The sequence below is a fragment of the Neopsephotus bourkii genome, unplaced genomic scaffold (assembly GCF_033783945.1).
Source record: "Neopsephotus bourkii isolate Nb327-2 ecotype Australia unplaced genomic scaffold, CSIRO-AGI_Nbou_v1 NB_780, whole genome shotgun sequence".
Lineage (NCBI taxonomy): Eukaryota > Metazoa > Chordata > Aves > Psittaciformes > Psittacidae > Neopsephotus > Neopsephotus bourkii.
In genome coordinates this window covers 3,127,580-3,138,091 of record NW_026901276.1, presented here as the reverse complement: position 1 = coordinate 3,138,091, position 10,512 = coordinate 3,127,580, and the positions used below count along the sequence as shown (strand labels likewise).

Below are 10,512 nucleotides of genomic sequence, written 5' to 3'. Positions count from 1 at the left end.
ACAGTGATGTAAAATTGTAAGTGAATTGAAGAAATAGGCAGAGGAGAAGCCTGTGAGAACTTTAAGGATGAATGGCTGTGGCAGAAAAGGCTAGACATGACATAGAACTGACCTCCATGTTACAGATGTCAGGCACATTCAGGTACCGTCTATTTTTGGAAACATAACAACTACACATAACCACAGGGTGTGATAGAAATGTTTTTATCAAGTTATCTCCCTCTCAGTTATTTGGAGAACAATGCAAGGTAACACATTATTTCCTTTTTGAGTAGAGTTTTTACATTATCGGAACATGTCACACTGGCCACAGAATTATAAACAACTTTTGTTTTAATAAAGGGAGCTTTGTGCTCTTTTGCTTTTGCTGCAAGCACAACACAAAGGAAACACAGGGGCACAACAGAGTGGAGAGATCTTGTGTGCAATAAAAAATCACGGATAAAGCCTCCTGTTAATTGACATTCAAGGTCAATTTGTCTGTGACGATGTGGCCTATTTGCAACTGTTGTATTAGTGCCTGAGGTCACCAATCAGCCCCATTTGCTTGATAAGGTTTATGGGAAGACTATATGACATTTAATTTCAGCAGCAAGCACAACTAAAGCATTGCTCTTACAAAAGAAACAGGCAAAATTTAGGTGAAAATAATTTCACAACTTTTCTTAAATATTTTATGATGTTTCTAGCTTTTGTAGGTTTTTTTTTTTTTTTTAAAGAATAGGTACCAGGACACACGTTGCCCTTTCCTGTGCTTTAGATTTGAGATTTAGGGAAAGACAATAAAGCAGTAGAAAAGGAATTACTTGGCCACAAAATGGCAAGTCTTACAGTACTGCCTGTCTCTGTCTGACCTCACCCAGCAGTGAATATCAGAGGTGATGCCGGGCACTGAGAGGCTCCTCTTGTGCTTCCCTGGTGTGATCGAGGCATCCCCTCTGGTAGGGGACTCGCAACCCGCCGAGGGAACAGAGCTTTGGACTGTGAGCATGTCTGTCTATAGGCAGACAGACATGAGCTCACTGCCCATGCAGGAGCCAGCTCTGGTCCAGGAGCCACACAGCCTCATTCATTAGAGCAAAAACATGCCCAACCTGATGCGTCTGTGCCCAGCAGCAGAAACAGAGATTACCCAGCAACACGCATTCACACGTATATGCCTGGGACACCGGGCAGAAAGCCTGGTGGGTGCTGAGATGGAGCACACGGACCAGACTCCCTGGCAGGCAGGGTGCTGAGCGTTCCGTGCTGTCCATGAGGGAAAAAAGCACCAGGCCAGTGACCTGCCAGCCTTCATTAAGAATAAATGTAAACAAGTAAATAAAAAGAGGGAAGCAGGCAAGCCTTTGCTGGCTGAAGCAGATGAGAGGGGAGATGCAACCCATGCAAAAGCTCCGAGGACATGCACAGGGAGGGTGGCTGGGTGCTGATGGGGGGCAGCAGGCTCCTATCATCACCGCAAAAAGCTGCCAGGCACAAGGAGGTCGGTGGTGAAGCCAAGCGGGGTGGTAGAAGCTGGGAGAGGAGAAGCCTAATCGGCCAAAGCAGGGTGGTGGGGGCCAGTAAGGGAAGAAGCCTGCCACCACCCCACCCCGGCGAAACGGGGCCCTTCTCTGGCTGAGGAGCTGCACCCTAACCGCGTGTCCCCTGGTCGTGGTAAGCCCTTTTACTATGCCCGAGAGCTGTCCCGGGTGCCCTCCACCGCCCGCGGCAGCCCCCCCTTACCTTCCGGCCGCGGGCGGGGCTGCTCCAGCCCCCAGCTCCTAGCCCCCAGCTCCTGCTTGCAGGGGGCGGCGGGCCTGGCCCGGGTGTCCCCGGCCTACGCGGCGCGGGGCGGTGTTCCCGGGGCCGCCAGCGGCTGGGCGCGTAGCGGGGAAACCCCGGCACTCCCGGCCGCCGCGGCGGGCGCCTACCTGTTGCCAGGGAAACCCTGGTGTCTCCTCAGCAGCGGCCTTCCACGGCGGGCTGCGGGCGGCAGTCGCTCTGCTCTGCTCCGCTCCGCTCCGCTTCTCTCCCGCAGCAGCGGCGGGACCCAGGGGCAGGAGCAGCTGTGGGGCAGCGGCAGAGGAGTGGGGTGAGGGGGTCCGGGGGGGCGCCCCCCCGGCGGACACGACACGACACGACGGTGTTTTCGGGTCCCGGGGGGGGGGGGGGGGGGTGAGAAATTTAGCAAGCATCTTTTACCTATGAGGGGTTGGGGGTGGGGTCTTTGGGTATGTTTCTCCCAGTTTAGGGCACATTGAACCGCGTTCATTTATTAAACTGGAGACGGTTTCAAACCCATTAATCGTTATTCGGGTAGAAACTGGCAGCCCCTGCAGCCAGCGCTGCACGGGGAGCCGAGAGAGAATGCTGTATCCGGGCTGTGGTATGAAGGGCTCTGCCAAGCAGGTGGAAGAACCATGAGCAGATTTTGCTGAACAAATGGGTAACACTGCCTCGTGTTGTGTAGGGATTTTCCTTGTTTGATAATAAAGGCTTTTAGGCAATGGATGGCGGTAGCATCTCATTGACTAAAGTTGCAATTCTCCTGTCTAAGGATAAGGGAATACTAGTGTCTGGGAAAGATTGCAGGAGAAATAACAACGCAGCTCAAAAATCGCCTCCACTCCCTTTAGCTACACAACTATTTACCTTAGTGTTAACAACAAATCGATTACAGGAATTGGACAGAGGCTCTGTCTTAAGGTAATTGTGAGGCAAGTGCCTGCCAGTGCCCGCTCACCTTAGCACAAATCTCTTTGTGCCAGTCCTGGCTGGCTTTGAATAAAGCCTTCTTGGTTGCAGCAGAAAGGATGGGTATCTCTGTCTGGATCCTCGTGGGATTGCTTTATTTCCCAAACCCAGTAGTACTATGGCTGTAAACTAAAATAGTGTCTTACAATAAAATTAATGTGTGCCCACTTCTGTATATCACAGGGCTCCAGTCTCTGCTGAAACTCCAGCCCAATTTTATCCCAGCACAAAAACTGCTCACAGGGGAGCAACCACTGTTAGCTTGGAGGGGAAAAAATGCAGTAAAATTAGAAGAGATAAAGATGACACTTAGTCTCCAGATATTCTCTCGCAGCAGTTGCTATGGTTTTGTACATTCTGAGGTTGTTTTGCGTCATCAGCATTAAAAACTGTCATAAAACACCAAAGCCTTCAGCTGAAGGGAACTCAGTACATGTGCTGAGTGCTTGTTCCAGGCTTTCTGTGTCAAGATATGCCACAGGTAGTATTTTTTATAGCCTGTTAGATCTTCAGGCTACCTGCACACTGACCTGCAAGGCAGGTTCTTTCCCTTGTTTCAGCAGTACTAAAAGCTCTCTCATGAATGAGAAAGACATGTGCTAGGTGTTGCACATGCACTGATAAATTCACTTTTAATTCATTTTCCCTTATGAAATTTTCCTTTCTCTTTTTTGCATAATTATTTCAATTGTCTCACATACAGCATGAGAGATGAATATTCAATTTAATAAGTACCCTTGAGAAGCCAAAAAACAACTTTCACTGAGTTTGGTGGGGGTAGTTATAACCCATCCTCTTCAAGCATTCAAGTTATTGTGCCAAAGAGGGGAGCTTTTATACTGTTGTCATGATTACCTTTCCAGAGCATAAGACTGCCTGTCTTCTTTCTTGTGATTCACTACCTGTGGCTGTTTCTTCACAGGGTTAAAAAAAAAAAAGAGAGAGAAAAAAGGAAAAAAAAAATGAACTCAAAGTTTTCTTCTAGTTCAGTGCATTTGTAATGGATGCTGTCCATTTGTGGCAATACCTGACATAGTTTAATTCTGAAAAATACAAAGGACACGAGGAACTTTGGATATTTTTTCTAAAACTTTTTGACTATAACTCTTCTAAAGTGCATGAACCTTGAGGTGTTCATGAAATGCCAGAGATGTGGTGCATTTTTAAGGTCCCAGTTTGTCACCTTGCATGAACTCACTATATAAGGCCAGGAGTAAAATGAAGATTAAAGCAGGGATGAAGAGAATTAATGGTAGTTTTTTAAGACACCAGTTTTCTGTGGCTGGCATTCAGATGACAGGTGACCTTATAAAATCTACCGGTGATAAAGATTTGTACCTGCCATTTTGGCTCACATACAACAAAGTACCAGGCCTGAAGTATTTTTAATCAAGATACCTGCAGAACATCACAAGATGTAGATATTTTAGTTGTTTATCTCATGCACTCTTTCATCTTTCCCTACAAAAAGGATTAAATTTACTGAATCAAAGCAAAGAAACTATGCTGAATTTTATCAAAAGGGTTATATGCAAAAACTATGTTCTACTTCACTGGAATCCAGTGGCATTGGTCCAGTAACTAACATATGCTACAGCGACGGTAACGCCACATGGGAGTGATGGGCTGGGCTGCAGGGTGAACGGAAATGCTAAGCAAAGTACACGGTAGAGAGAGCTATTCCAGGTTTATCTTCACAGTGCTATTTTTAAGTTTAGAGATGAAATTTGAATGGCTGAACTCAATGCAGCCTTTCTTTCCATAGCTTTAGAAATCGGAGCATCACAAGCACATGGAAAATATTTCCCAGCTACAGTGTGAAGAAACTAAGCAGGAGGGACTTTTCCAAATCACCATCTGCCTAAGGGAAGAGACAGCACAGAGCTGCACTATTCCTGGACCAAAGAAAGGACCAGTTAGTTACCAGGTCTTCCTTGCTCTCCGCAGAAAGTTATCACAGCCCATCTCAGGAGGTTTGCTCCTGCACTGCCTTGTTAATGCTACCAGTGGCTTTAATAAAGGCATAAGCAAATTTCTGCAGGTGTCCCTGCCTCAAAGTTTCTTTATTTCAATTGCACCAATTTTGGGGTGGGAAACAACAACAAAAAGCAGGACCAAAAATGTTAAACAAAGGAAAAAGAGAAGGTAGGATGAGATTATATTTTGCCTTTTACACCTATGATATTGTCTTAACTTTCATCCTCCAAAGATAGTCACAGCCAGGCCATCGTATTTTGTATTGCTTACCATGAAGGCAGGTCCTTCAAGTAATGGGATAGTTACCTGAAGGTACTTACCTATCAGATAGTTAGGGTGAATATCAGGACTGAATTACAGTAAAACTAGACTGAATATCTATTCTTCACATAAAGGCAGTTGTAAAAATTATTTGGCCACTTAGCAATAGAACTGGATCATCAGAGAAGAGTAAACTCCTGTAGCCTTTTTTCTCAAACAAATTGTCTGTCTATAATGAGCAGTTCACAGAGCAAACCCCTAAGATGGCAAAAGGGAAAGGCTGTTCAGTTACTCAGTGCAACCTCTACAACAAGCTCTGTCCCTGACCGCAGGTGTAAAATAACAGAGCACCTCATTCAAAACTACCTGTAGAGCTGCTAAGCTATTTGTAAATAGATTAGAACATAAACCTGTAATTAAAACTGCTGCCAATTATTAGCTGTTCTTAGGGAAAGTGAAGGTGTAGGAAAGCCAAGGAAAGGTCATTTCATCTTCACTTTGCCTCCTTCAGGCTCTGAGCTGCTTTTATCCTAGAAGTGGTCATGTCCTAGAGGTTGTTCAGTTTCTAATCATGTTAAGAAGTTGGGTTAGCGGGCATGGAAAGCTAAACCATTCCAGTGAAGCCATTTCCTCTTCATCATGTTCCTCACACTAGCTGGCTTCCACGGGGACAGAGAATTGCTCCTGCAGACCCACATCAGCAGGATTCCACTTTGCCATAGAGCAGAAACTGGAAGGCAGCTAGTTACACCAGCATTACTCTCATTCCCTGCTGTTAGAGAGGCATGAAGTGATCATGGGGAAGCTGAGCACTAGGTCTGACACTTACAAACTAAGAGCAAAGCTAGCTTGCAGCATCTACAAGCATAAAACTTTCATTCACAGTTTCTAAATGTTCTGCTTCACAGAAGTCTGAAGCTCCCAGTAGTCCCTCAGGAATTTACCTGGGATCAGAAAATGATTTTATCTAGCACAGAAGATATATGGATGCTACCATGATCAGGTTCAGAAAGTTCCCAGAGGTGGATAGCCCACTGGAAAATATTACCATTATGTTGGGTTTGCTTCTGTGCTATATGGATGTATAATTTAAAACAGTGGGATGAAACATAGCACACAGCATTCCAGTTACTTTATTCCTAGCTGAATAATTACAGTCAGTCAGTCATTTTATAGCTGTATATAGCACTTAATCCATATTGCAATAATTCATGTACCATGTTATACTGCTGCACAGAGCCTCTGCCAGTTTCAGATCAGTCACCTCTGTCAAATCCCATAGGATATGAGGGCTTGTACAGCCTAGTCAAAATAATTTTCCACCCTGGATGGCCACATATGATGTAGCTTTCATTACCAGTCAGGTGCCAGGGGAAGAGCAACTGATGTGGAGAAAGGCTGTTGGAAATGGTATTCTTCCCTGTGTCATACCAGCTGTTGAACTTATGCTCTATTGTTATCAGAATCTGCACTTGCAGCAGCTGCCTGGACAGCCTCTTATTTTAATTGCAATTACTTCCAATGACACTAAACTAGGGGAGGGGACTTGGAGTTAAAGCAGCATATTTAATGTTTATAGAAATGATAATCATGCTCAGGGCACAGATTAACAGAGCTCTCATAATGATGGCAGTGAAGGCAGAAGATAGAGCTTTCATTTCTGCAAAGCATCAAGCAAACCTTTCTTTATTGCCATCACAATCTGCTGCTGGCTCTAACTATTTATGTTTAATTTGATGTATTTATTATGAGTTTGTCCCCTGCTGCCAAGGAGACAGTATTCTGTTCCTTACCTTTCAGGACTGTATTAATCCTGGTGATCAGTTAAGGTATGCAGAGGGAACAGAGCAAGGGGAACACAAGCTGCAGCAACATAGCACAGTGTAAATCCTTGGAACAAACTGAATGAGGTAGAGGAACTGTAACCTGGGAACCATTCTGATTCGTGACAATTACAAGCAATGGCAAAGTACAGAACCCAACATTACATGCCTAGGTAGTAACAGACCTTTTTTCTGTTCTCCAAGTGGAAACTTATGCATTAGTTAACTAACTTAACTAAACTTAAGTAATTGAAATTGGAATTTTGAAACAACAAAATCCAAGTTGTTGCAGAGTTATTTCTGCTTTCTGCTGCTGGCTCCAAAAAGCAGGTGGCATCATGGGTTGTTGGCTGCCTCCTTGTGTGCACAGGGAACACTTATTAGAACTGCGTGAAAAGCCTGGTGAAGCTACCAAGTACTGGCACGTGACAGTTTGCCTAACAGAAAAGCAGCGGGGTAGATAAGCAATATCACCCATCAGAAACATCTCTTTGTGATTTAGATTAGCACAAGGAGAACTTGATCTGTTAAACCTTACTTTTTTTTCCTGTTTGCTTAGTTGCCAAATTTGCTCTAACACCATTGGCTGTATGACTGATCATGCTTGTTAGCAATTTTCACCCTCGTGATGAACCTAAGTAAAGTTACATTCAGCTCAGTGATTACAAACCCCAAACCACTGAAGGAAAAGACAAAGGAATCCTAAATTCTGAAGTCTCCTATTCCTGTCCAATCTGACTTTTATCTTAAGAACCTATGAATTCCTTAACTTTATAATGATTTTTAAGGATGTGATAATTTAATCCTTGACTTGCTCGCTTTTCATACAGACATCAGTCATCAAATCAGCTGTTTCGGGAAATGAATCGATCAGGTGCATGAACAAGCTCTAGTAACTGCAATTGAAACGTCTCCCCCACTCCATACCTCCTCTTCAGAGCCTCCATAGCAACCATGTTTGCAGAGGTTCTCAAAAATTCAGTCTTCAGGGGAAATTAAACCCTTCCACGTACACTAAAAGTCTGAAACAAGAAAAACAGCAAATTCAGGCTCAAGAGAAAACATCACAAAATCTGAACTTCCAAGTCACACATCAGTTCTAATTTTACAGCTGATAACCAGTTTTCAGCATCAGTATAGCTTTGTCATGCTTTTAGAAACTAGAAAAGAGGAAGGGCATTCCAGTGCAGCTCCACTGAAACCTGTGTCTAATAATTTAAAGTAATTTATGATCCATAAAGCGCTCACAGCAAGGCCAGTATCACAACATCTACCGATATTTATGAGTTTGCTGGGCTCAGTTCTATTAATATGAATATTATGTAGATTATTAATGAGATTAAAAAATGTTTATTGTTCATAATTCATTAAAAATACTAAGCTATCTGCAACCTACTGACCCCTGGAGTTATGGTTTGTGTTATCGGCAGATTTTGCTTCGTTTGCACAGAATGGGTCAAATCATAAGTGGTTTATGGTGCTCTTTAGCATACAGCTATGGCATAAATAAGCAGAAAAGACAGATGCTATGCAAGTCAGCAGTTTACTGATTTGACATTGACTGCATTTGAAAGGTTAACACAACTGTCCTGAATAAAAAGAAATTGGGGGCTTCTGTGTTCCCACTGAACCAGACGTGTTTGTGCTTGGAAGGAGAAAAGACACTGCTGTCACACAAGCACCTGCATTATAGCAGATATGAAACCCAAAGGGTAAATACAAAATTCTCTGCTTTCTGAGGCAGCGGTTATGCAAAATGTAGGTATGTAGAAGTATTTCATGAACAATGTTGTATTGCCTTTCAGTTAAGGAAAAATGTAGTGGTTACAGAAAAGCAAGCTTCAAACCGTCTTTAAAAATAACATACAGTATCAAACCTAAATTAGTAAATCTGCAGGTACTCTGTAATATCCTCCTGAACCTAAATGTGCATTATAAAAGGTCTTTTATACACAAGAAATGAGGAACCTGATTTGGAGTAAGGTCCTCAGACCGTTCAAAGAGGAGATGCATTTAAAACCAGGTCTACCTGGTAAAACATGGTTACCATGTAAATTGTAACAAGCACATAACCAAAGCATTAGGCAAAGACAATGTGAAAGCACACTTCCTGCATTTATCTTCTCTCTTTTTAAAAGTACAGCAGCAATACTTTGACTCTCTTTTGCTAGATTGTCATTCCTGGTATTGTACATTGTCCAGTTCCTCTGCTGGCATTCTGTTTTGCATCTAAATCCAAACCACAGTGGTAGCAGCATTACCCTCATGATATAGTGCTGCAATATACAGCTGTGTATTATTACAACTGTGTATCATTAGCGGGAAATCATTTTAATGCTCTTGTAAACACCACCAGAGAGCCAGGAGACTATTTGTATTTCTTTTACTGTCACAGACTAAAGTGCCTTCTTCCAACCCTGTCCATCAAATTAAGTGTTGGACCAGGTGCAAAGTACTCTAAACCTGCCAACTCCAAGCTGTCTTGAACTTTAGTAGAACAAGGCAACCACTTTCTACTGCAGACATTGTAAGCATATCTGTTGCAAATAGGGGCACTGATAAGGTGTCCTTTCTCCATCACTCAGAAGTCTGCAGTGCTCATGCTGGAAGCATGGCACTTTGCTCCAGAAGGCTTTGCCACATGTTTTATGCTTCTTATTGGCAGAACATTTCACACAGCTCATTCTCCCCACGTAGAGAAAATGTTGGTGGGTAAAATATTGGATAATCTTCTTATATAAAACATCTTATATTTTTATGTAAAAATACTGAATATATTTAGTTCAAAAATCTTGCCTTCTGAGGTAGCCCTTGTTAAGAATGAGAAATCTCAGCAGAGCTTTGAGAGATTTTCTGACCCAATCATTGGAAGCCACAGTATCATTTTAGGAAACAGTAGTCTTTCTTTTGGAAAGATGAAATATTCAGTTCATCCCACCACCATTAGCTATAAAAAAAACAGAACTGTCAACCAAAACATGGTTGCTGAGAGAAGTTTTCAAGCCTTATCTGAGTGGGAGGAACAGGAGGCAATCAAGGAGCACACCTAGCCAGGGAGAGTGAAACAAGAGGCTACAGAGCCACCAGAATGAAGTTTCTTCTGCAAAGTGGGGTGGCAGTAGTGGCTGCAGTGCATCTGGGAGTTTGCACCACAGTGAAGGTGTACCCCAGTCTACGCTTCTAGCTCTACCTTCAGGCACTGCTGCTGGAAGCTGAGAAGGAAGCTTCATCTGCCCAGCTGAAGGCCAGGCCTATAGTAAAAAACAAACAAAAAAATTCCTGGAAAGAATTGCAGTCACAGGGAACAGGGAAGCACAGAAGTAATTACTGCACTTTTGTAATGCTGAAAAAACACCTGTAAGCAGTCTCCAGGAGCAGCGCCAGTAACGAGGAATTCTGAATGACTGCACACTCGAGCACATTTCTTCTAGCCTTCACTATTGATCTTTTGTGTTCACTTCCTGTAAACAGCAAAGTCTTCAAAGCTAAGCTCTGCTGCTGTTGGATAGCAAGATGTTAGCTTGCCTCTCAGCTGCAATAAAAATTTGAATTGTATGCTTAATAAATTGGGGGTTCAGTGGTTAGTTACAAGAGCTAATGAAAGTACCTCCTAGAATTTGCATAGCAGTCCTATACAGGAGCTTCAAAGTACAACCGTCAAATATTCACAAGTGCTTATAACCTTTTTACTTGCATACAGATGCTCTCTCCTGTA

At 43.2% G+C, this 10,512-nt stretch overlaps 1 long non-coding RNA gene across 1 annotated transcript; it reads left to right on the top strand.

Moving 5' to 3' along the window:
- The first annotated feature begins 2,003 nt into the window (after positions 1–2,003).
- On the top strand, positions 2,004–4,772 carry LOC133213137 (uncharacterized). Its single transcript, XR_009725700.1, has 2 exons — positions 2,004–2,074; positions 4,502–4,772. It is a non-coding gene; the product is annotated as an uncharacterized LOC133213137 (long non-coding RNA).
- The last annotated feature ends 5,740 nt before the right edge of the window (positions 4,773–10,512 follow it).